Source organism: Carassius auratus, chromosome 40 (assembly GCF_003368295.1).
Source record: "Carassius auratus strain Wakin chromosome 40, ASM336829v1, whole genome shotgun sequence".
In the NCBI taxonomy this organism is placed as follows: Eukaryota; Metazoa; Chordata; class Actinopteri; order Cypriniformes; family Cyprinidae; genus Carassius; species Carassius auratus.
In genome coordinates, this window is record NC_039282.1 from 2,359,558 (window position 1) to 2,384,850 (window position 25,293).

Sequence of the window (25,293 nt, forward strand, 5' to 3'; positions counted from 1 at the left end):
GAATTTCTAAAACACATGTCTTGAAACCATCTCTCATTTCCTCAAAACCTAACTAAATTCATAGAACCCCTGACTGTGAATGGCTTTCTGGCAAAATCAAACAATCGCTTCAAAACCTTTTCTCCTGTGCTTTCAAATCACACACACATTAGTCAATAATATACACACTACAGATCATTCATTAGACACTACATCCAGAAATGGAGAACACAGTTCCCAGTGCGTGGAGTTACAAAAAAAACAAAAAATAATTTATTGTATTAAGTCATTTTGCAATAAAACACACACATGTATACATACATAGCCTATATATGATAGACAGCCAGGTCTTCCACTCTTCTTTTGCTGTTCTTTTGAACTATCCTGCTGATTCTGGAGAACACAGAGAATCTGCTCAATTTAGCCTGAACTCTTTGTCCTGTCTCTGTCATCTGAAATGACTGTTCTTGGTCTTGCTCTTCCTCGTCCTCCTCTTCCTCTGTACTTCTCAGATTGATGGATGCACCTGTGCCATCTGTACATTTTGAAATGGCTTATATTCTGCACATTCACATATTTAGAAACAAGTGTGAACCGTATTGAATTATTGTGTGTAAACGATGACGGCCGTGTTGCAGTTGTGCTTAACTTTTGCTTTCTTGTGTTTGTGGATTTGAATCACAAGTTTATCACAGTGCAAATAGTGAGTGAGAATGTGTTTAGAGTGTGCGAGATCTGCAAACAGGGTCTAAACTGCATGAACTTGTTTAAGGTTTTGCAGAAAGTGAAGTAAATGATTTATTTGAAAATTGGTTTAGGCTATTGAGAATGTGGTTTAGTGTCATAGCAAATGTGAAAAACTGTAAGATGTGTGGATTTTAGGGCTAGACAGGTGATTGGATAGAGGATGATGGTGTTCAGAATGAGATAGTGTTGTTTCTGATGTTTTAGTAAGTGATTACTGCTTCACAAGGATAGGGCTAGAGCTTTGACTGGTGTTTCCTCCAGCAGATGAACTTCATGATGGTAATCCACAGTAAAAGACTGTTTGAGTTTGAAAAAAGAACGAGTCCACTGAATACACACAGTCAACTGCTGCCTGAAGGGTGACAGACATGAGAGAAATTGGCTTGTTATTCAAGAAAGAGAGTGTGTGAGTGTGTGTGTGTGTGCGCGTGTGTGTGAGCGTGTGTGTGTGTGCGTGCGCGTGTGTGAGCGTGTGTGTGTGTGTGTGTGTGTGTGTGTGTGTGTGTGTGACAGCAGTAGCGTATCCGTGAGTGTGTTTCCCACATGGCAGCAGCAGTGTTAGGACAAGCAGAGCGCTCAGATACACTCAGCTGAACATGAAGAGAACCAGCCAAGATTAGGAGAAGTTACACATCAGTGATCATGTCTGTGTAGCTGCTGTAGTCTGTGCTGTGTGATTTTTAATAGAGGGATAACTGTGGACTCCCTGGGTGGGTCAGATAACAATAAAACTGTCTATTTCGACATGTGCAAACACCCTTTATTCTCTGAATAGTCAAGCACTATATTATCTCACATCCAACACTGACCAGTGTTCCTTCAACAGGAAACCAGTTAATTTTCATTCAGCATTAACCGTTGACACTATGAAAACAATGCCAACGCGCTACACTAATGCTATACAACACACAACCAACAGTGACCACTAGCCTAAAAAGAGCATTTCATACACCAGAGGATGGTACGATATTAAAAATGCCTCTAAAGAAAACCTACGGCAAACCGTCCTGACTGCAGAACTTGACAGAAATACAAGGAGATGCAGTCAAGTCTGTAGACTAAGCCCTGTCCGTGCTCCTCGTAGAATGAGTCTTGGTCCCACTGGGAGAAAGCAACCCACGCGACTCTGTGAGTCCATGACACATTCTCTGCTCAGAGTCCGCCAGGCCCTTCATGTGCTCTCTGAAACAGAAACAGATGAATAACTCATCTGCAGTCCATCCACATATATGCCTGATGCCCAAACCCAGAGCAAATGCAGAAACTCATCCTGGAATGAGCAAAAGGGAGGAGGAGAGAAGGCTTGCAAGTCTCCTTCATTCTCTGTTCTTCAGGTGCATGAAAGGGATGCGCTAGGAACCTGATCCTAGCTGGATACAGAGATTTCCAAGCTTTAATGAGCAGCTGGGAACAAGTAACATTCATCCAACACAGAATGCTTAGGCACCTCAGATTTGGGCCATTTGGGGTCTCAGTAGTAGACTTTACTCTGATTCACAGGTCAAAACTTCCACTGTCTGACGGTTTCAGAGGCTATGAAGGAGGTTTGTGCCTCATCCAACTCACAGGACTGTCCCGTAGAAGTTAAGAATTACCCCTCCTGAGTGAGGACATACACGGTGTAAAGGAAGACTGTGTTATATCTGTGCATCAGATTTGTGAGGGTGTGTGTAATGTGACATCCCTATTAGTCTTTAAACTCAAAATCTCTCTGTGAAAACTAAAGTCTCTGAAAATCTGAAGTGTGGCTGTGGCTTGTTTGAGTTGATTCTCTCAGACACTTTTCCTCCTCTGAGTAATTATAGTTCATGAACTGAACTTCAACTCTTCAAACGGTATGGTTCTGGAGTTACGGTTCAAAGAAGTCTGGAGCCGCACATACGCTCTGACAACCTGACGCGTCTTCTGTGGCTTCTCTAAAGCGGCGTTTACATACTTCCTTGAAAATCATCACAGATAAGTATTGTATGGATTATCTGCAGTCTGGATTTGCAGGGTTTTATGCATTTAATCAGTAGGTGTCCTCAATTTAGTCTTTTACGTAGACAGTACAATGACATACACTTCTCTTTCGTTAATTAAGAGTAAATCAGAGGTTCTGCTGGCTGTGGAAGACTTCATTGTCAGATGGCAATCACACTGGTTGATATTTCATTGGTTTTGTTGTAAAATATGGCTTACAGTATGTTGCAAGACCTAAATGAAAATCACTGGTTTAGAGAGTTTCTTTAGATTCAGCCTAGTTCTGTCATGGGCCGAGTTATCTTTCTGTAAAGCGGAGAAGAGCACAGGGCTTGTTCCATTTCTCATGGTTTAATTTCGGTTCCTGACCCACCAAACAGATGGTTCCGATGTGCTGGAAGAACCTTCCCAACCATTAGCACTGTGTGACATCAACATGAGTCCTCAAATCCCAGTGATACTGTCACCGAACGCCCTGAGAACTGTCACTTCCTCTATACCTGATTTTCAAGCATTCATACGAGGCATGCATTGGCCTTGTTCTTTGCAAGAATCAGCAGCACTGGTGTCTAAGGACGGTAATGTATGTGATTCGCTGAGACCACAGGACTGGTGAGAGAAACTACAGAGAGACAAAACCTGTGGAAATCTGTGACTTTGCATATCACGGCTCTAGATTCTAGATTTATGTTGAACCATTTACTCATTAGCAGACTGTCGAGAATAAGGGACATTGACTATCTAAGAGAATGGACTGTAGTGGAAAGACATTGATTCAGGTTGGTTTGATGGAATTTAAGGTTTTCTTTTTTTATTCTTCCCATAATCCGTCAGACATTGTCACACACTGGGATGTGATCTATCAGAGAAGCCCAGTGCATGTTCAGTGTGGCACCACTGATAGACGTGCTCATCTTTATTCACCTTCCAGTGCACTCTGTCCTTTCTATCACACACGATCCTTTCAGACAACATCAGCGTGTGTGACATGTTTCCCCTGACAGACACGGCACAGCTCAGATCACTGAATAAACACGTCACCCTTCACATCAGACACGCTGAGCCGTCGCTCTCACAGCTGCTGTGTTCAAATCATGTTGTGTCAGTCTGATCAAACCATGCAGAGATGTCTCTAGACTATGAGTCTGTGTCTAACTTCTGTCCATCCAAACATGATGTTATGAATGTGATGTGCACCAGACAGTTTCTCTGATGAACGGCACAATGCTTACATGGATTAAACCTGCAACCGTCCGCTCCCCTCACCCTGAGCCTTGATATCAATTTATCTGCATTAATGACTGTTCAATAGTGTGACAGTAGGCGTTTGTCTGTAGTGTTTGTAGTAATGAGCTTCTTTTCTCAAAGAGAAGCAATGATTGTGGATAAAAGCTCCACCACTGTTTGTTTGATGGAACATAGCTTGAACACACATCTTCCAGCTGAACAACTGAATCAATAAGGAAATGGACCTGAGAAGTGTATGTAGCTCAGCCAGTTCAAGAAACACATCCATTCATTTAATGAACTGCATTATATACATAATACATTTGTAAATATGTTTAGATGCACACACAACCCTTCAAAAGTGTGGGATCAGTTTTTTTTTTTTCTAAAGAAATTTATATTTATATTTGATTGCATTGTGCGATAAAAAAAATACTACAAATAGAGTTTAATTAAAAATTTTTATCAGTAGGTCTTTATACGTGATGCGTCAATAAATATGATAATGGATTTGAAATATACTTTGTATGAAATGTATTTTAAATAAATGATGGTAGGTTTTTTACTAGGGTTTATTTAGCAATGATTCATGACTTTGATCAAAAGTGACAGTAAAGACATTTATAATATTATAAAAGATTTCTATTTTAAATAAATGCTGTTCTTCTGAACTTTCTATTCATCTGTGAATCCTGAAAAAATAAAATGTATCATGATTTCCACAAAAATATATATATATTTTTTTCCAAAACTGATAATAATCAGAAATGTTTCTTGAGCAGTAAATCATCATATTATTCTGATTTCTGAAGATCATGTGACACTGAAGACTGGAGGAATGATGCTGAAAATACAGCGGAGCATCACAGAAATACATTACACTTTAACACAGATTCACACAGAAAACAGATGTTTTACATAGTAAAAATATTTCAAACTTGTACTGTTTTTGCTGTACTTTGAATCAAATAAATGTAGATTTGGGAGCAGAAGAGACTTCTTTCAAAAATGTTAAAAATTCTTACCTATCTTTTGTTTGCTAGTGTATATTGTGGCCAGAGTTAGTAACAATGTTTTAGCTTCTGAATAATGTTGCTAACTACTGGTTAAAACTGGTTGCTTGACAAGGTTATTTTATGATCTGAAATCTATTTGAGTGTAGCAGGACAGATCATTTTCGGCTCAGTTTTGAGGTGTAGTGAGTGTGCCGTGTGGGACACATGATCAGCTCGTGACACTGAGGGTTTCTGGTGTTCTCGAACATCGAGCCAGTTGTGTTGAATGTGGCGTCTCATGAATCCTGACAGCTGGCAGTACACACAGCAAAATCCCCAGTGTTAATTTAACACTCCCCAGTGTTAATTTAACACTCTGAGTGTGGACTCATATAAACACTGAAGCAGTGTTAAAAGTAACACTGAAGCAGAGTTGAAGTTAATGAGATAATTAAGAAGTTAATTGAGTTATGATTAAGCATTATTGAAGACACCTGATGTTAACAAGCAGAATCACAAACGAGAAAAATCACAATTTGTGTGTCACCATTATAGTGTTCAGTGTTTGCTTTAGCTGGGATCTTGGCTTGTGACTTTTTACTTTTAAAGTTTGTTTGTCAAACCAAGAGCAAAAATCATTGCCTGGTGATGATTATGTTTTAATGTAATCGTTGTTTGACATGAATCACTGAACTCATTTACAGTCTTTTCACAAAGTAAAACTTCCATTATTGATTGTCACAGCTTTGATTCCACAATGAACAAATCTGTATTTTCTATACATTTTGTAGATATCTCTTGCAAGTGATTCTGATTTTTTTTTTTTATTAAAGAATTCTAATTTTAGGCACACACAGATAACAATAATCAACGTATGAATCTCAACAACGGTGACAAACAACATATTCAGATAAACAGACCAATTCTGAACATCACAAAACTAGATACAAAATGAACATAAAAACAGCAAAAATAAAATATAGTTAGAATAAAAAGTTAAAAAGACAGTTCAGCTCATAATTTATTCATGCCGCAATGCATGATGGGAGCCATGGATGAGTTTTTATTGGCTACAACATGCTTTTTTGATGGTCACCGTTGTTGTGATGCTCACGCTGATTCCTGATGTCTGTGTGTCCAAACAAAAGATTACTTTTTTACGTAGAACTAACTATTAAAAACATGTCATACTATGTCAGAAATGCTGGGTTGCTTACTTTTCTTTTTCACTTAATTTATGTATGCAGTAAAGAAACTTAAACTGAGGCATTCAGGTCACTCTATAACAAATAGCTCAAATCACAATCAATGGCACACATGATTGCCTTTGCTGTGGTCTGTCTGTATGATATAATTCAGTCACCACAGCCACATAAAATCTAAAGATAATAACTGAAGGGTCAAGATCCCAACTAAAGCAAACATTGACCACTATAATGGTGATACACAAATTTTGATTTTCTCGTTTGGTGATTCTGCTTGTTAACATCAGGTGTCTTCAATAATGGTCTATCATATCTCAATTAACTTCTTAATTATCTCATTAACTTCAACTCTGCTTCAGTGTTACTTTTAACACTGCTTCAGTGTTTATATGAGTCCACACTCAAGAGTGTTAAATTAACACTGGGGATTTTGCTGTGCACGGATCATGAATCGTCACCGGTGACAGACAGCTCATCCCTGCTGGAGTCTGTGCCATTCTTTGATTGGGAATGAGGCTGGATTCTTACTAATCATATTCTTGTCATTTAGCGGGACACTGGCTGACAGCGTTCTGCTTGGCCTGTGTTCATTCTGATCCTGAGTGTCACAACATATATTCTGCACTCCAACTCAACACACACACAAATATGACAGCTAGGGCTGTTCCCTCTGACTTTACTTGTGTTTGCTTCTTTTTACTTTGTATTCATTTTATTTGGAAAATAAGGTTAACATTAAATGAAACTGGAACATGAATTTGGATAAAACATACAGTGCCATTCCAAAGTTTGGGATCAGTAAGATTTTAATTTTTTTAACTTTGTAAAGAAGTCTTTTCTGTTCAACAAACCTGCATTTATTTGATTATTGATATAATTGATATAAATTACAAAACGGTAATATTGTGAAATATTATTACAATTTAAAATCACAGTGTTGTCTTTTGAACCAAAACTCTGTGAATACTTGAAACACAGACGTGAGAAATATGTCTATAGAAAACTTGAAGTGTCTAGTATTAAATGAACTTATTAAAAACGAAAAGAAAAGTCTCTGATTATGTAATCTGTATGAAACTAAAGCAAGGTACAGTCTTTCCCATCTCAGAGCTCATTATCACCTAGATACAAAGCATAGATAAATACATATTTAAATATATAAATACAATTTTTTTTATTGAAATCGGATTCATCTACTTTTCATTATTTTTAAAAGACTTGAGGAATAAACAGAAATTTACCACAGAAGAGCTTTATTCAGTGGAGGAGATCTTTTCTGTACTTAAAATAGTGGGTTTTTTTGTTTTGTTTTGTACACAAGCTTTTCCTAAATCTATCTTGTCATATTAAAATGTGTGAAAGCGAATACAATTTGCTGAAATATGTCAACATATTCATAGGCTAAATGTGTATGAAATGAGTATGTTAATATTTTGCAATTAATATTATTAATGTAACGTGATTGTTTACACTGCAACAGTTTACGAATGTTTAGATCGGTGTTTGATCCACTATTAAATGTCTGTTAAGCACTAAGAATTCAGTTTATAAAGTATCAGAATGTTGTTTATGAAGTGTGTGGTAATACAGACAAAACATAAGTGCATTAATGACAGCACAAAATGTTTTATTTATGTATTTATTTCTTTTTGTTAGGAGTGGACAAAATTAGTGTTAGTGACTGCTAATGTATACATGTAAAGTAGACTTATGTCAGTATGTATGAAATGTGGCACTTATTGCTTTGAAAAGTTTAATGTCCCAGAAAATTTCTGAGCTGTTTTAACTGAAAGAAACTTGCACTGAAAATTTGTCAGTTCCATTGTTTGTTTGTTTTTTTGTTTTTTTCAAGATGCACACCAGTAATATTTTCTTCTGCCGTGTTTATAAAAGTTACTTAAAACTTAACTTTTCTTAGGCTTATTTGTTATTCAGATAATTTCATTTATGAATTTTAATATTTTTTATTAAAATGCTCAAGTATTACAGTTGTTTTAAAGAAAAAAGGCTAAACTACTCCAAGTTTAACACAATCTGAAATGATTAAGAGTAAAAAAAAAAAAAAAAAAAAAAAAAAAGATCCATCACGGTTTATAGGGATTTTATGAAGAAATTAACAAATAAAATAATTAAGATACTGAGTAATTTAGTTACATTGAGTAATTAATTAGAAGTAATTTAAATACAATATTGATAATGTAATTAGTAATGGGTTACTTTTATGTAATGCATACTGTATATGTTGTGTGATGTGCTGTCCTGTAATGTGTGAGCAGGCACTGAATGGTGTTCCCATCAAACATCAGGGTTCAGCCGCTGGAAGTTTTTTCGGGGTCTGGGGGGGATTGAATACACAATGGGCTCTATTACAGTCTGATCCCATAATGCACTGCTCCAGCAGCATGTCAGCTCTTCATCTCTAGAGTGACAGAGCCCTCGCCGTCTGCTGTCCTTCTCCATCAGTCTATCTCCTGTCTCTCTCTCCATCTCTGCCAACTATCTGTCAGTTGTATGTCATTTACTATTTTTCCACAGCGCCCCCACATCTACTCCACTTTATTATTCTCCTTTGGCTCTTTTCTTTCTCTCCTCCTTTCTATGTCTTGGTCTCCCTCTAAGTGGAGGAGTGGACTCATTAATAGTTGAAGAGCGAGGTAATGCCTCTCCTCGCTGTAGTATAAGGGAAATTCTGTTCTTCTGCAGTCCATATGAAAATGGATCATAAATGAGCTTGACTCCACCCCGCAAAGGCCGAGCACAATGAAAGGCCTCTTAATTGCAGCACAACTAAATGTCAGCTCCAGTAAAAGAGAGGGTGACTTTAAAACAGGATCAAGTCTGGCTCTGCCTCATACTGCACATATTCTAAACAGTACAGACGGCACATTATGCAGTCATAGATCATGAAACTTTTCTGTACAGTAGGGAACACGACACTGCGTCCTCTAGGGCAGTGGTCCCCAAACTTTTTAGCACCAAGGACCGGTTTAATGTCAGACACAATTTTCACGGACCGGGCTTTATGGTGTGATGGATAAATACAAAATAAAATGATACGACTGGCAGAAAAACTGGTATATTGTAAATATAATAATAAACATGAATTCACTGTGTATTCGTATAAAACTTTATTTAGCAGCGTACTTTTAACATCGTGCCAACAACATAACATGAATAACATCCTCTCTCCCCCCTAACCCACATTTGTTCACTGATTATGGTCACTATGGTGACGTTTAAACATGCCTAAAAAATAAGATGCACCACAAAAACGAATATAAAATCCATGAAAATAACACAGAGCATCTGGCCTTTTTCCAAAATAAAAGATTGTTATGGCTCAGCACACTTCTTCCTCCACCTCTGTTATTTGTTTTGCAAAAATCCACCACTCACGGCTCTTCTGGTCCAGTCAGTGCAAGGCTGTGCCACCGTGTTGTTTTGTGTTGAAAATGTAAAATATATATATAATGAGCGAGTACATCATGAATCCATTTTCCAAACCATTTTTTTGTCTTATCCTGAATCACTACTGTACACCTTTAATAAGTGTTTATATTCAGACTAATTTAGTCTGGTTGGGGTCGGCAACGCTGCAGAGTAGCACAGTACCTGCGTGACTCGCAATAGATGTAAACAGAGAGAAGTAGCTCCGGCTATAATGTTCTTCCGCCAGACGCGAGTGCCAAAAGTTACCAACTGCAGCTTAAATGTAAATCATTTATTCCTTCTTGTGCGGCCCGGTACCAAATGACACACCAACCGGTACCGGTCCGCGGCCCGGGGGTTGGGGAACACTGCTCTAGGGGTCACTATGGGGAACACCTCATTGTGACCCATGTCTAAAGCATACATTGAAAAAACACCAACGAGTTTGCTGGCGACAGCCCCTAACGTCAGTAACGGCGCGACTATAAACAAGCACCGGGAGAACACGTAATTCACTTCTTCGTCTGAAGCTTGCGTCCGAAGCATGGCAGGGAGCTAGAGGACGCAGTGACTGGTTCCCTACTCAGGGAGCCATGGTTACATTCGTAACCTGAGATGTTCCCTTTCAAGTGAACTTCGAACTGCGTCCTCTAGGGATTGCTATGGGGAACAGTATACCCATGCCGCCATGCTGAAGGGAGTGCAGGCCAGAATCATGGCTAACACTAAGTACCAACTCTACTATTTCCATGGGAGTTGCCCCTGGGACGTTTAGATGGCTGTCCATGACATTACCCCTTATGACCAAAGGCCTAGGCTACATACCCAACTTATTTGTTAAGGCCTCAGCCCGGGGTAGAGCTGAAGGCTTGGAATCAGGAAAGATTCCTTTAAAGGGATACGGCTAAGAACCTAGCATTTCATACTAAGTCTTGCCTGTCACACAGGGGCTACCACTTGCTCTCGCATAAGCTTGCTGAAAGAGCGGTCTCAACAGATCCCTAGTAGCAACACCCTGTTTAGATAGGTATCCGAAGATACATAGGTGGAGTGGCGCCCAAGATAAATGGGGCTTTTACCAACTCAAGAAAGGGCACAAAGCCCTTACCATATAGGATATTAGAAAGAACGCAGATCACTAGCGTGCTAACTTAACCACAGTGTGGATTTCAGAAAGTGCACAAAGACTTCACGTGCACACTTACTATAACATGGATTTTAAATACTGTTCTAAGGAGAGGACTCTCATGACACTCTCATAGAGCAGTTCATAGATGGAATGGTGCATCACAAAACAATATGTATGAGGGTCATCAACTCGATCTGTGGAAATAATTCTGGAGTGCTCTAGGGAAAGAACATAGAACTCAATCTCACATGAGAGGAGAACTTGAGAGTAGCGCACTCATAGGTGACCCTTCTTGGAAAAGGGGAGCGCTGCTAAACTACCACAAGAACCGCCCAAATAGCCCCTCATGTTGAGGGAAGCGATGCTTAAAGTGAATAAATAAATACACACTTGCTGAGTGGACCCCATGGAAACAAGGTCTAACCATCTCAAGAAAGGGAACGAAGCTGAGCGTGTAACCCTTACCGTACAGAATTTCAGAAAGTGCGCAGAGTATTGCATGCACACTTACCACTTACTTGGATTTTAGAAAGTGTGCAAAGTGTCCACATGCACACTCAACACCATGTGGTTTTCAGAAATTACAAAGAGCTTAGCGTGTGTACCTAAAGGTTCCTAAGCATTGTAGATGCACTGAATCACACAGGAAAGGTAAGCTCAAATTTACAAACCTCTGGCGAGGGGAGCATTACCTTGGGCAGCATATACAAGAAGTCTTCCTTAACTGCCACCTCCACTTCCTGCTTGATGCAACAGCAACAACTAATCCATCCATGACATTCCTTGCAGTGCTGTGCCAGGATTAATGATCAAGGAGGCTCCCGCAGAAACCTGTTATCTCGGCTGCCTGATACCGGAAACATGAAGCCGGAATCAGGGCTATCATACTGGCTGGACATAATGCTAATGAGTGTTTAGTAAACACTGTAACTGAGCACTGCAAAGGAAACTCACAGAGGTTATTAGTACACACATAACCACCAGCACTTTAAATAAGAAAAAGAAGAAGTTTAAATAGCATAACAGTATGTTGTTGCCAAGCCAACATAATACATATATAAGTATATACAGAATGGGTTTCATACTCACACACCCTGGTTCCTGCACCGGAGCCCCGCTCAAGGGGCACTTCCTATTAGTCCAGACCATCAGTAAGGTGGTTGCTATGAACATAGAACCAACCAAACACATCATAGGTCCAGCATCAGAGACTGTTATGCAAGAAGTTCTCACATATCCTCGGTCAGATGGAGAGCTGGTGGTTACAGGGGAATTAGGAAGGGGAGGATAAGAGCAGGTGTAAAAAAAAGCCCCTTTCTTTCTTCCTGATGTCTGCCAGGTTCACCCACAGTTGTCTCTCCGTTACTTCCATGGCCGCCATAGACCTTCCCATGACAGAGGCGGCCTGCTTGGTAGCACAGAGAGAGAGATCTATGGTGCGGCAGAGCTCGGCTACCTGATCAGTGATCCCTCACCTTTATCCAGGTCTTTCAGCAGATCAGCCTGATAAGCCAATAGCGCTGCCATTGTGTGCAATGAAGCCACAGGCTGACATGCTGCTGTGTATGACTTGCCATTTAAGGGGGATGTATACTGGAGGGGCTTAGGTGGCAAGGAGGGAGATTTAAAAGTTTCAAATATATTGAAACCGCGGAGGGTCCTGAACTGCGGGAAACAGATGGCTGCCCCTCTTTCCTCGAAATAGAAAACGATCACTATGCATGCAGATTGCCCCCTAAAGGACATCGCATGCATGCTCTTCACCCAAACAAATGAGACGCTGACACGGATGCACACACTGTCTAATTGCCTTGCTAGTGGGTGCCATGATAAACAGAGAAAGTTCACTCTTACCGTGTTTGTGCAGATGCACGCTTCAAACTAAACAGTCAGTGAAGACGAAGAAGAGAATTACGTGTTCTTCTGGCGCCTATTTATCCATTATCATGCCGGTAGTGATGTCAGGGGCTGTCGCCGGGCAACTCATTGGTGTTTTTTCAATGTATGCTTCAGACACGGGTCACAACGAGGTGTCCTCCATAGCGAACCCTAGAGGACGCAGTTCGAAAGTTCCTTTGAAAGGAAACAAATTAATTATTGTCACAATTCATGTTTTTAACTGCACCACCATAATTGTTGAAAGAGCCTTCATTAGCAAAATAATTTTAAAACTAACACTGCCCATACAATTCTGACTATTATAAGAGATCTAGATACATATGAATCATTTAGGGTTCAATTGAAGAATTAATTAAGTTTAATTAGTACTCAGATTTGTCAACATTAGAATTCTATATCTGGTGGCTGTCCTACTATTGTTTGTATTTGTTGCTATTGTTTTAAAATTATTATTATTATTGGATTGTGTTATGTATTTGTTTTATTGCATTGATTGATATATTGTTCTATGGATTGTTACATAATTGTCAGAATAGTTTTAGCATGTATTCTGGTATTCAAGGGTGACTTATAACATTCTGTCCAGGGACTACAGATGAAAAATAACCTCTGGCTAATTCTGGTGCATTTAGAGAAATGGTTTATTAATGGACAATGTCCCTGTAAACTAGACAAATAAAAGACTAAATAAATACACCATAATATTTAAGGTTGTGACACAACAGAATTAGTGTCAGATCTTTTGATCTTAGCATGACTGAGACTTCTGTCACATCGATTGGATGGAGACGGATCTGAATGCAAGCTTAGAGTTCATTGAAAGGTATCATCCTGTATTCATCATCAGATAGATATCGGCTGGTTCACCAGACAATTGTGAAATTCTGATAAAAATTTGTGAGTTCAAATAAAATGCATGGATTAACAAGTTCACAATCAGTAATAAGCACAATCATTTCATGCCAATCTAAAATTCACGTTCAATATGCATGACACATGTTTTTACAATTCAGCATATTAATTAACTCATTAACCTGAAGACAGATGTCTGTATTAATTTGTTCAGTTGTGAACTGGGAGATTTTCCAAAGATTTTATAAAATGGCACTGAACTGCAGTCAGCATAATGTTGCTCTTCTTGGCTCAAGGGAACGAGGCGGCTTTTGTCCAAGTGTTGATTAAACGTCAGTCTTATAGTGTCAGGATTGTCATTCAACACTGCTGAATCTCATTCCACCTTTACCCTCAGACACACAAACAAGTACAGCACGGCTTCTGATGCTGATGATAACCAACTCCATTCACTTCAGCCTTCATTCATGCCTGTTTGTACATAAGGATCCTTGTGTTTCTGATGCTCGAGAGACTGATCGCAGGTTATCAGACTGTGAATGTTCAGCAGTTATAAGTCAAGATAATTCAGGCTGACAACAATGAATGGAGCTGTCGTACTGTAGGTCAGAATCAGACTGATCGATTTCAATCATGCTATCTTCAGATTACCAGTCTTATGAAAGAGAATGCATATGACAGAGACAAACATGAAAACAAAAAAAGAAGAGAGGACTAGAGAAAGGGAGGAAGTGTTCCTGTGGTGTTCTTGCCTCCAATTATAGCCAAAAAGCAGACGTTCCTCCAGACAAGACGAGGCTATTCCATTTGGACCTGTGATGGCTCCCTCTGGACCTGTTATCTAAGATAAACAGCAGAGCCGTAATGGAGGCTTCTGGAGATGCACATTCTGATCTCAGGACTTGTTCGGTTACCATGGGGACACTGGCTTCATCACTACTGCTATTTCAGGAGACAGTTGGCCGAGGAAGGACAGAAATTGGCCCAATTTATGTGTAGTGTGCTTTGGTGGTAAAATAAGGACAAACGCTGAGAGTGCAGTTGAGTGTCCCAATGGAGACGTTTAACAAACACAACAGTGAGCAGGAGGCTGAATTGTTGTGATGCTAATCGTCTGGGATGCTGGGTAATGAGAGAAAGGCAGTGGCTCTAATAGTGCTGTGATCCTTGTTTCTGTTGTTGGAGGTTTGTGTCAGTGAGTAACATTTCAGATGGAGCTGTCTGTCTGTAAAGAACACAAAGTCTTTGTCAAGCCATCGCTCAGAGTTCTGATGTCATAAGACTACCACAAGATGTAGTTTGTTTCTTCTGCGTCTGTCTTCTGTTCACCTGTGTTCCTCCGGGAGGAAAGGAGCCGCTCTGATCTTTTGTAGCGCAGTCAGGAGTATCAGGAAGTCTTTGATCAGTCAGTGTGTCTCGCAGCGACGTTCTCTGAACTGTGTGTGAACTGCAGTGTGTGTTTATCCTGCACATCAAATGATGCTGAACCGGGTCTGACCTCTCACAGCATGAGTGTGTGAACTTCACATTGTGTCGAACTCTTGTGTCACCCGCAAGAAGTGAGTTAAAGTTATAATTATGTATGTTGTTATAGCATTTCGTTTAAAGTATGAATAATATAGCACATTTTCACAATATGTTTTACATACTTTGCATATGCATATCGGTTAACATACGATGCATTTGTTTATTTGTTAATTTATGCTTTCTCAGTAGCCTCACTTTAAATCTGTTGATTAATAGTATATACATGTTTCTTCAGGGGCATAGCTATCATTTCAGAAGTGAGGGGGATAGTAATATCAAATGTAATAATGTTTTTATTTTATTTATTTTTTTCTTCTATTATTTCTTAATTTTAATGGGCTAAGAAATCAAATACACTGCTGGAAAATAACCAATATTATTCCTATTGACAATTTTGTGATTTGTGATTGACACTTTTTTTTTTTTATCACAGAATAAGGCAGAATAGTTTCTATACTTAAATGCTATTTTGATTAGAACTCCATTTTTCATATACTTTATTTATTACCTGGAGATGACTTTAATAAACACACTCATGTGTTTAATGTCTCCATGTTTCACTAGCCCAAACGTTTCTGCTTTTTATTCAGCTTTTACAGAGATAGCCGGATGCTTTTGTCCATATTCAGGATTTTGTGCACATCATAAGTCATTACCTCTGAAAGTCTGTTTTGGACTTTTTGCTCGAGAGCGCCCTCTGGCATTGAGTATGAATGAAACACACACTGCATGAGTGTGTTTAGTGCTCTGCAATGTTCACATCACTACATTCTGGATATTAATAAAATATCACATTATGAACAGACTATACTGTCTCTTTGAATTTAAATATAGATTTATTCACACCGGCTCTTGAAAACCTCTATGTGATCTGTCCGAAAAATAGTATGGGGGAAAAATTTGCATTATGTTTGTGTTGTTTTTGTCCTGTTGGATTATGAATTGTTCTTTGGGAACATAAAGTCATGTCAGTAAAGCAACTAGAAATGAGTCAGTTATAATAACATAAAATTAATAAATTTTGTTATGCATTAAATTTTGTGTTATTTTACTGGATCAGTTTTTAATTATGATTCAACAATTCTGTCAGCTACAGTCCTGTCTTGTGTTTGTTCTCGTTTGTTTTTGTGTTTTCTTCCTGTGTTCAGTTCCCTTTGCCTTCTTCCCTGTGCTTCTTTGATTGAGTTTACGCTTGTCATTAACATGTGATCACCGTGATCCAATCAAACAGATCGGATCATCAGTCACTTGGCAACATCAAGACTGCTTTGACACAACTGACTGGAATATGTTTAAGCAGGCTGCCACATACAATAACACCACAGACCTCCAAGAGTACTCCGAGAAGTGTATCTATGATGTAACAGTCACAAAAACCATCACTGTCCGGGCCAACCAGACAATGTGTGTCGTGTTTTGCTAAAAGTGTTTAATGAAATTGAAAACTGAGTAAAAGGCCAAAAATTAGTGTATGGTTTTGCAGATTTAGTGTGTGGTTCTGGTGTTTGAGTGTCAGGTTTTAGAAATTCTGTGACAAGTAATAATTTTGTGTGTAAGCAGTTGAAAAAAACTGTAATATGAGAAAACTGCATTAGGAACAAGTAGAAAGTCTCCCAGTGAAATCAAGACTACATATGGCATTGTTGTAGCTTTTATTCTCTTTATTTTTTAGTAGATCCATTGTTAGACATAAAGGCATCAGCAAAATCATCTGTCATTCCTTTATATTGTAAAGACTTTATATTATAATAGCAATGGGTAAATTACTGGACTAATCTTTTCATATCCAACACGTCTTTGTTTGAATTACTTTTTTGTTTTTTTTAAGTATCATTGATCTTGAGGGAATTTGCTACTTTTAATGAAACATACAGCGATGAAGGAATGATAATAAATGCAGTCATTCCTCTTTTTTTCTCTGTCTTTTGTCCCTGGAGGGAGGTCACAGGGAATCCACACACTTTATATGAGATGATTTTCATGTGTTTTCACAGTCCTCTGATACTCGTGCCCCGTTTATAAGCTGTGTAACTCAAATTAGCACACTTTCATTTTTGCCTGTCTTCACTTATTACTCTGAATTTCATTCAACCTCTCTCTAACAGAAGACTCTTTGTTATTTTATGCTGGCTTGATTGCAGTAATCAAGATTGTCATCTTTCATATGGAACCACTGTTAATCAAAGCAAAGAGAAACCAACGTGTTTCTTCAAACCCAATGCTTTCGGCTGTGTTTGGGAAATGGACCCGAATTCACCAAACAGGGTGCTTTCAAACCCAGGGTTGACTGACGTCAGAATCCAGTTTGTTTGGATGATGTGAACGCTGTCTTCCGTACTCAGATGCGCACCCGCTAACCGTACCCGAGTCCACTTAAAAACGGTGGTCTGGGGTACACTTCATGTGAACTCTGGTACGGTTCGCTGCTTATGTGAATGCAATCGTACCAAATCTGACTCAAATATTATAATATGAACACAGTCCAGTGGGGGCAGGGGGAGGGGGGAGCAACCGAACTCAGGTTCGGACCAGGCAAGTGAACCAAGTGTGAAACACTTAATCACCTTTGTGTGCCCTCCTAACACCTCCAGTACAATGAAATTAGTAGAAGGATACACTTAGTGTTTGACTCATATTCTCATGGCTTTTATGCAATTTTGCAAAAAATTTATAGCATTTCCTCTTGAATGGTAAATGGACTGCATTTATATAGCGCTTTACAATTTGCCTCACATTCACCAATTCACACACTCATTATACACCGACTGCAGTGTCATCCATTCAAGGCTGAATCCAGCTCGTCGGGAGCAGCTGGGGTTAGGTGTCTTGCTCAAGGACACCTCGACACGTGGAGCCGGGGATTGAACCACCAACCTTCCGGTTTGAAGACAACCTACATGAACCACTGAACCACTGCCGGCCCTAGACAATAATGATAATAATAATGTAAACCTTAAAAACCTAAAATCTAAATGAAGCTCTATATATAATGTGGAGAGCAGCAGCAAAAGCATGAAGTTGTTGCAGCTAGATAAAGCATACACAGCTTTTCTGTAAGGGTTGCTTTTGGTCTGTTATTGCCATCCTAATATTAGCATTGTTGAAAATCCACTGCAAATATATTTATCAACACAGTTATTTATGAAGTAGGCTTTCATTAAGAAAGTATGAGTGAAAGGAGTGAATTGAGCATGATTCACATCAAACACATAGTTACAGTCACACAGATATTTTACAGTCAATACAGCTGACTAAATGTGAAAGAATGCAGCCCTCCTCCTGACATGAACAGGACATTTCATGACAATCAGTTTTGTATTCATTCTCAATAAAACCCTACTGAAATCCATCCATCCATTCTCCTAGCCATTGTTTCGGGTCGTAGGGATGCTGGAGTTGCTGGCTTGGCTCTAGGCAGGGAAAAACCCTGGAGAGATTGCCAATCTGTCACCAGGCTAACACACAGACATTCGTTCTTACAATTCACTGGTGCTGCTCGTCTTTGGAGGAAATTCGCCTCCTGCTCAGGAAGGGACTTATGAGCTTATTTTTGATTTGTGCACTCTTGATAAACTTTTTATAGTTTCTGGTCAATTTTAAAGAATTACTCAACAATATTTCAGCTGGGATGTGTGGTCACTCTAACTAAGAGGTGCTGTGAATGGGGTTTGTGGATCACCATGGTCAGATTGGCAGGCACAGGCACAGCTCTTGCATTGGTTGTATAAGGCAGTGGTTTCCAACCACATTCATGGACCCCCCTACACTGCACATTTTACATGTCTTTTTAATCAAACACAATCGATTCAACTCATCAGCCCTTAGTAGAGGACTCCAATACCTATAATGGGTATGTTGAAAATGCACAGTGTTGAGGGCCTTCAGGAACGTGGTTAGGAAGCACTGGTATAAGGACTGGATGGCATTTATAAGCAGCCCCAGTAGCCCATAGTCCCATAGTGCCCCTCATAAGACACATGGGCAATGTGTTTGTAAGCTTTCTCCAAATGCAAAAAACATTTATAACACCAGATTCACTAAACAGGGCAAATTAGCCTGAAATTGCAATCCCATAAAACCACAGACTGGAGTGGATAGTTCTGTGGCTGATCTACTGACAAATTATAGAACACGAATGCAACATCTCATTTCCATAATTACCAACACAATCTACCAAGAGCAGCTCGAATTAGTGTAGGGTCACAAACAAACCTTTGTAAATCACTTTGCATGATTAGTTTAAAATCTCTCCTCCCATTAAAGTAGTGTCTGTAAGGGAATCTCCTACAAATGCATACTGTATGCTGTAAGTTCAGATGCAGATGTTCAAATGTGTCCACCCCTTTTTTTTATTGCTGTTTCACTTCATGTCTTTAGTAAATCCTGACAGTAGCTTTTCAGAGCTGAAAGAAGGATTGCATTGGAGCAAGCTGTTAGTAAATCTGGCCCTAGACTGGATAAGTAAACTCCTGTTCCCCTTCATAGATCCTTGATCTATTGTTCCACATAAATATTGATTCCTCAGAATGTCCTCAGAATTTTTTTTTTTATATGTCACCCTTCCAAAGAAAAATTCATATTTGTGTGAAAAGACCTTGAGAATCCCAGCATTTAGCATGAAAACTGATTTTGTCAAAGAAGCTTAAGGAAGAAACCTTTGCAGTAATCAGATTCACAAGTAACTGTTATGTTTGTTAGTGCAGTTTGAGTGTAAATGTAAGTCTCATAATTAGCTATTATTCACTGTACTTTCCATTTTAAAATTAAATGAATTCATTTGATGTGCCAAATCAGGCTGAACTGGAGTGTTACAGTATACATGAATGTGTTGAAGTAAATTAAGTTAAAGTCATGTCAGGGAGATGCTGTATGTATCTAGGAGAAAGCACAGGCACTTTTTCTGGCTTTCCGGAAAGTAAATGCATTTAGGAATCTCTAAGATTACTTACAAACAGAACAGCGACACATTTTATGGACAATGGTGGGCTTGTGCGTGTGTGTGTGTGAGAGAGAGAGAGTCCATGGCTTGTGTACTGCAAACACATTCGAGCTTCATCACTGTGTCACACGACTCTGTTCCTATTTCAGGCTTGAAATTATGGTAAAATGAAGGACATTATTAACTGTCTTTGCATTTATTTTGAAAGATGAAACTTTCGATTATGGAAAGATGTGTTACATTTCCAATGAGTGCTTGCAGTATTCGGCCAATTACAATGCACCTGATCAGTTGGCCAATCAGAGCAGACTGCTCTGTCTTTAAACACATCTGTATTCTGCTTTGTTTTCACACTTGTCTATAAAGTAATTGGTAGTTTGATTTTGGAAGGAAGGAAACAGACCAAAAGCCAAACACACAGTTACCTCTGATTTTCTGCAGAATAGTTTATAGGCTAGAGTGTAATATCAACCAAATGTAAAAACTAAGTCTAGATTAGTGTTGTTTTTGGTGGCCAGTTTTTATTTTAGTTTTATTCCATTCTTTGTGTGAAGCTGTCATTTTAGTTTTTATTAGTTTTATTCACGTTCATACTCTTTTTACTCTAGTCAACTGTCAGTCAACTAAAAGTCTGATTATTTTAGTCTTATTTAGGCAGAATTAACCATGATTATTTTTGTCTAGTTTTAGTTGACAAAAACTAATTTTAAATTGTATTTTAGTCTCTTTTTAGTAATGCAATTAAATTTAACCCAGTCAATATAGTACAATTATCTAGTAGTATAGACAAAACCAAAATTTTCTTTTAGCCAAATCCATTTCAAACAAGGTCATCTTATTATATTATTGTTACTTTATAGACTCAAGAATGCATCCATTCCAGACACGGAAGATGCTCTGATTTGAATTTACAACATTTATTTTACCAATCAAAGATGTCAGAAGTACACACATCTGTCCCTTTCTCTCTGTCAGACTTAACTTTGTTTTTTGTCATCTTTTATCAAAAATAATAATTATAACGCAAATAAATGAGTCGAAATAATGTTATAACATTTTGTTTTGTCTCGTTGTGGTGGGTTTTATCAAACAACCTCTGAGAAATATATGACAAATCAAAGCAGTGTGCACTTAGCGCTAAGTGCCTTACTGTAATCATGCAAGACAGGAATGCAATAAGACCGAGCAGAAAACTGGAAGCAGCACTTGAAACGAAGGGGTCCTGCTCTCTATCATTTTTTCCCTCTCTTGATCTTTATCTGGCACCAGAACCTGCTGCTGTAAAGTGTTCTGACCTGATTAAGGCTACACTGCTGGAAATTGGATAAAGGAATTGCAGCTGTGGAACTCTATTGTGGGAAAAATGTTATTTTTATCCCTCTAGACAGTCTTAGCACTTAACCTGGAGGAGAGGCGGTGGAGTGAGGGATTATGGGTAAGACGATAAGAGCTCAAGAAATTCTCTGGTCATGGATCTGTCATAGGTGTATAGGTCGTTATTAAACCCTAATCACATTAGACAGCGCAATTAGAGGTGGGTTAAGGTGGAGTTGTTGCTCATGGTTAATTGAGGAATGCTTGTGAAATTAAATTAAATCAATATTCATCTCATGGGCACATACTGTAAGTGGCTTTATCTTCCCGCTAATCACCTTTCAGAGTAAATACCCATGTAATCTCACTTATTGGACTTGTAATACAATGTTCTTGTGTGAGAAGGTATGAAACAGTTATGCTCCTTTATAGAATGGCATGTATTTGTGTCGTATGTGTGCAGGCACGTGCACAGGTAAGGCTCAACCTGTGCAGAGCACATGCCCTTTTTGCCCTTAAACTCCGAAGAGCCCTTTTTTTAGTAGTGTTTTTTTTTTTTTTTTTTTATCAATGCTATTGGTCACCCTTTACGTCTGTCTGTCTGTTTTACAAATATTTAGCAAATGAAACTTCTTAAAACGAGCTTGTGTAAATCTTATTCGATCCTCAAGCTGTCAGTAAGCTGATAACTCCGCCCCCTCTATATTCATTGAATCAACTGAAGTTCCACAGCAGCCGCACAGTAGACAACAGCTGAGCTGAACAGTTTTGCGAAGGGTAAATAAATATCTTGTTGTTTGAATAAGTACTACTAAACACTACGTCTATAAAGGCTCATATTTTCTTTATTTGATGTCTGACTGACTCACTGACTGAGACATGTGGGACGTCGCCTGAGAGAGAAAGAGAGAGAGAGAGAGGGCTAGCATTTTGCCATCTAGTCATACCCATAGCCAACACTTAAATAGCCTGTGCAGATAGTAGCATTTCATCTTTTATAAAATGCGATTTAGGCCAAATGCATTTTACCACAGGAAAAACTGAGCGCTCCGTCTATATAGCTAACGTTACAAAAACTAGTTTGTAACCTGTAGATGAAAATGTAATGTGATGCCGGTGTTCTGTCGATTTGTCCTACGCTGTCAGATTTTCGGTGTAGTAGCAGTCGATTCTGTTCCCCTCGGAATGTCTGTTCCCCTTAACGCAAACATACTACAATTGTTGCGTAGTTGCCGAGTTACTATACGTACGATCAGAACTAGCGTGCGCAAGAAGCGTGACTGGATGTACGGCAAGTCAAATAGTTCAAAATACCGTCCTAAATCTTAAACTTGAAAATAAATTTAGGACGAGAGGTTTTTCAACTTGAAATGTAAAAACATAAGACAAAAATAACGGAACAACTGCAAGATGAATAATAATAAAAAAGAACATAAACGGGAGTGTGAGAATCATTTTACTATGCTGCAGTGTAGCAAGAAATTTGTCCCTTTTTGCATTCCTTAAATCCAGGTGTGTTTGGTGTATTTGCATGCGCGAATGTTGCCAAATCCGCGGAATTTAGGCTACTTTGGGAAAATGTTTGATTAACTATTTGGTTGGGTTTATTACACGGACCTGGCAACCCGAGGGGAAACAGACATTCCGAGGGGAACAGAATCGACTGGCGCCGTCGCCGTTTTAATGACAGTCAAAAAAAATTCACATTTGCACACATTCACTGGTCAAAAACTATATATTGATAAGTAATACAACAACATATAATTTGTTTTTACCATCGAAAAATCATAACAGGTGCGCCCCCGCGCTGTTTCGTACCTCATCACATAACATATATTTCTAAGAAATTTTCTTCTTTGATTTATGATTGCTGATACACTTAATTTATTAACATTTAGGCTAATCATGTTATGGTATACTCTCCGCTCCGCTCCGTCCTGACATGTATAAAATGTAAAACATGGTTTACAACAGTAATGTAGTAGTAACTAAAAAAAATTACAGAAGATCTCTGTGAAATCTTTATATTTTATCATGCAGAATGTAATTCATGATTCATTCCAAAGCTTCATTTATTTGATACAAAATACAGCAAAAACAGTAATATTGTGTAATATTTTTTTACAATTTTAAATAACTGTTTTCTATTTGAATATTTTAAAATGTAATTTATTTTTGTGATCAAAGCTGAATTTTCAGCATGATTACTCCAGTTCAGTACTCTTCAGTGTCACGTGATCCTTCAGAAATGCTTTTCACTGCAACTGTACTTTTCACACTATTTTTATTTATTTTTTCATTGCTGGCTTATTTTAGGGAAATTGTAGTGAATAAGAGACCTTCAAGAGACCAACATCCCTGGTCCACCAAAGTATAAAATTTTTGCCAGGTAGGCTGATACATGTTGGATATGTTATAGTAACGGTATGGCTATAGTTTCTTATAATCTGGAATTGAGTTGTACCGTAGTGTTGGACATAATTACTTAAATTATATTTCAAAAAAGTTTGTCAAAAATACTTGACTCATTGCTCACCTTCCCCTCTTCTCAATGTCATTCATAATCATGTTAACCAAATAATACAAATTAGCTTATAAAACCAAACAGAATAGCTAAAAAAGAGAATATATATAATTGATATAAAAAAGGGAGGGGGTGCCCTTTTTCGGTTTCAGCACATGCCCCTCAAAAGGTCTGTGCCCGGCCCTGCCGATAGGTCTCTGTTAGAATTCCTGTTTTGTTTACCCTGTTTCATTTTCAAGGACTCTTATGTTTAAGTGTATTCTCTGTCCTTTTTGTTCTGCTGTTTCATTCCCTATTTAGTTCCTGTTTGCAATTGTTTCCATTGCTGTTTTTCCCATAGTTACCCTTGGTTGTTGCCTTGGTAATTCATTAGCTTCAGCTGTTCTTTTATTATCCCCTAAGTTTCAGTAGCCTGGTGTCGCCGTTGTCTTTATATCCTCTTGTATAGCTGTTGTGTGTTTTGTATTTCTGCCTTGCTTTTGGATTTTTGTCCCATTTGGAATGTCTTTTGTTGTGAGTTTGTGAATAAACTGCTGTATTTAGATCATCTCCTCACTCCTCATTGTCCAAAACAAAATCTAATATATAAACATTAATTATAGGCTTACCAGAGTGATTAGACAAAAATATTATTTGAAAGCTAAATATGATGAGCATGCTAATTATTTGTCTTTTTTAACAACAACAAAAAAGTTTTGATATTTACATTTCAGTCCTTCTCATTGGTGAAGACCCTGTAGAGGTTTGCCTTTAATTTAGACTTTTGGATCAGATGTGTAATTATGAGGTGTTCTGCACAGCATTTACTGAAGTCAGTAGCTGTTCATTCTGCACAGATACGTCACCATGTCTGATGGTACATGCATTCTGTGTAATAAATTGACTGAGAGTGTAGACATGTCATAAGCTTCATTAACCTCTATACAAGCCCTAAAACACCCACACATGCCCTCTCTGCTCTGTGTGAAGTTGGGCAGAACATTGGCCTTTAAATGGCCCTCAGCCTCAGACATCTCCATTTGAACTAATGTCAGAGCTCACTTTATGCCAGAAAATGTTGCAATCACTGATTTTCATTGAGGATGGGTAATGTCATGGTTGAGTGATGCTCTATCTCTTGATCAATAGATGAGAGATTTTAACCAGAACATTCTGCAGTGCTCTCTGTTATCCATTAACAAATGAGAATCCCATTGTGCTTTCAAAACGCCAGCTCTCTGTACTCCTGCTTGATTTTAAATTGACACAGCTCCTTTCACACCCTTAAAACCAACTTTAAATCCATCTGTCAGAGTCATTCAGGTTTAGATGGCATAACTGTGGGTAAATGAGGACATAATTATCATTTTGGGTCCTTTAAAGGGACACTAAGTAGGAATTACTCCCATCTAGTGGTGAAATTGTATTTTGCATTCAAACTAATTTTGCTCTCCAGCGCCTCGCTTTTTCAAATGCGCGTTGCATCTACGGTAGGCGATATGTACCAAAAAGCTTTGACGGGATGTCTTCTAATAGCACTTCGTCGAGTTTTCCTTCAGGTAAACAGGTGTGTTATTTCAAACAAA

The 25,293-nt window shown here is 38.5% G+C and overlaps 1 protein-coding gene across 1 annotated transcript in view; it reads left to right on the forward strand.

Moving 5' to 3' along the window:
* Positions 1 to 25,293, forward strand: part of LOC113058237 (schwannomin-interacting protein 1) — a 206,300-nt gene that overhangs the window by 81,445 nt on the left and 99,562 nt on the right. The gene's annotated exons all lie outside the window — the stretch shown is intronic.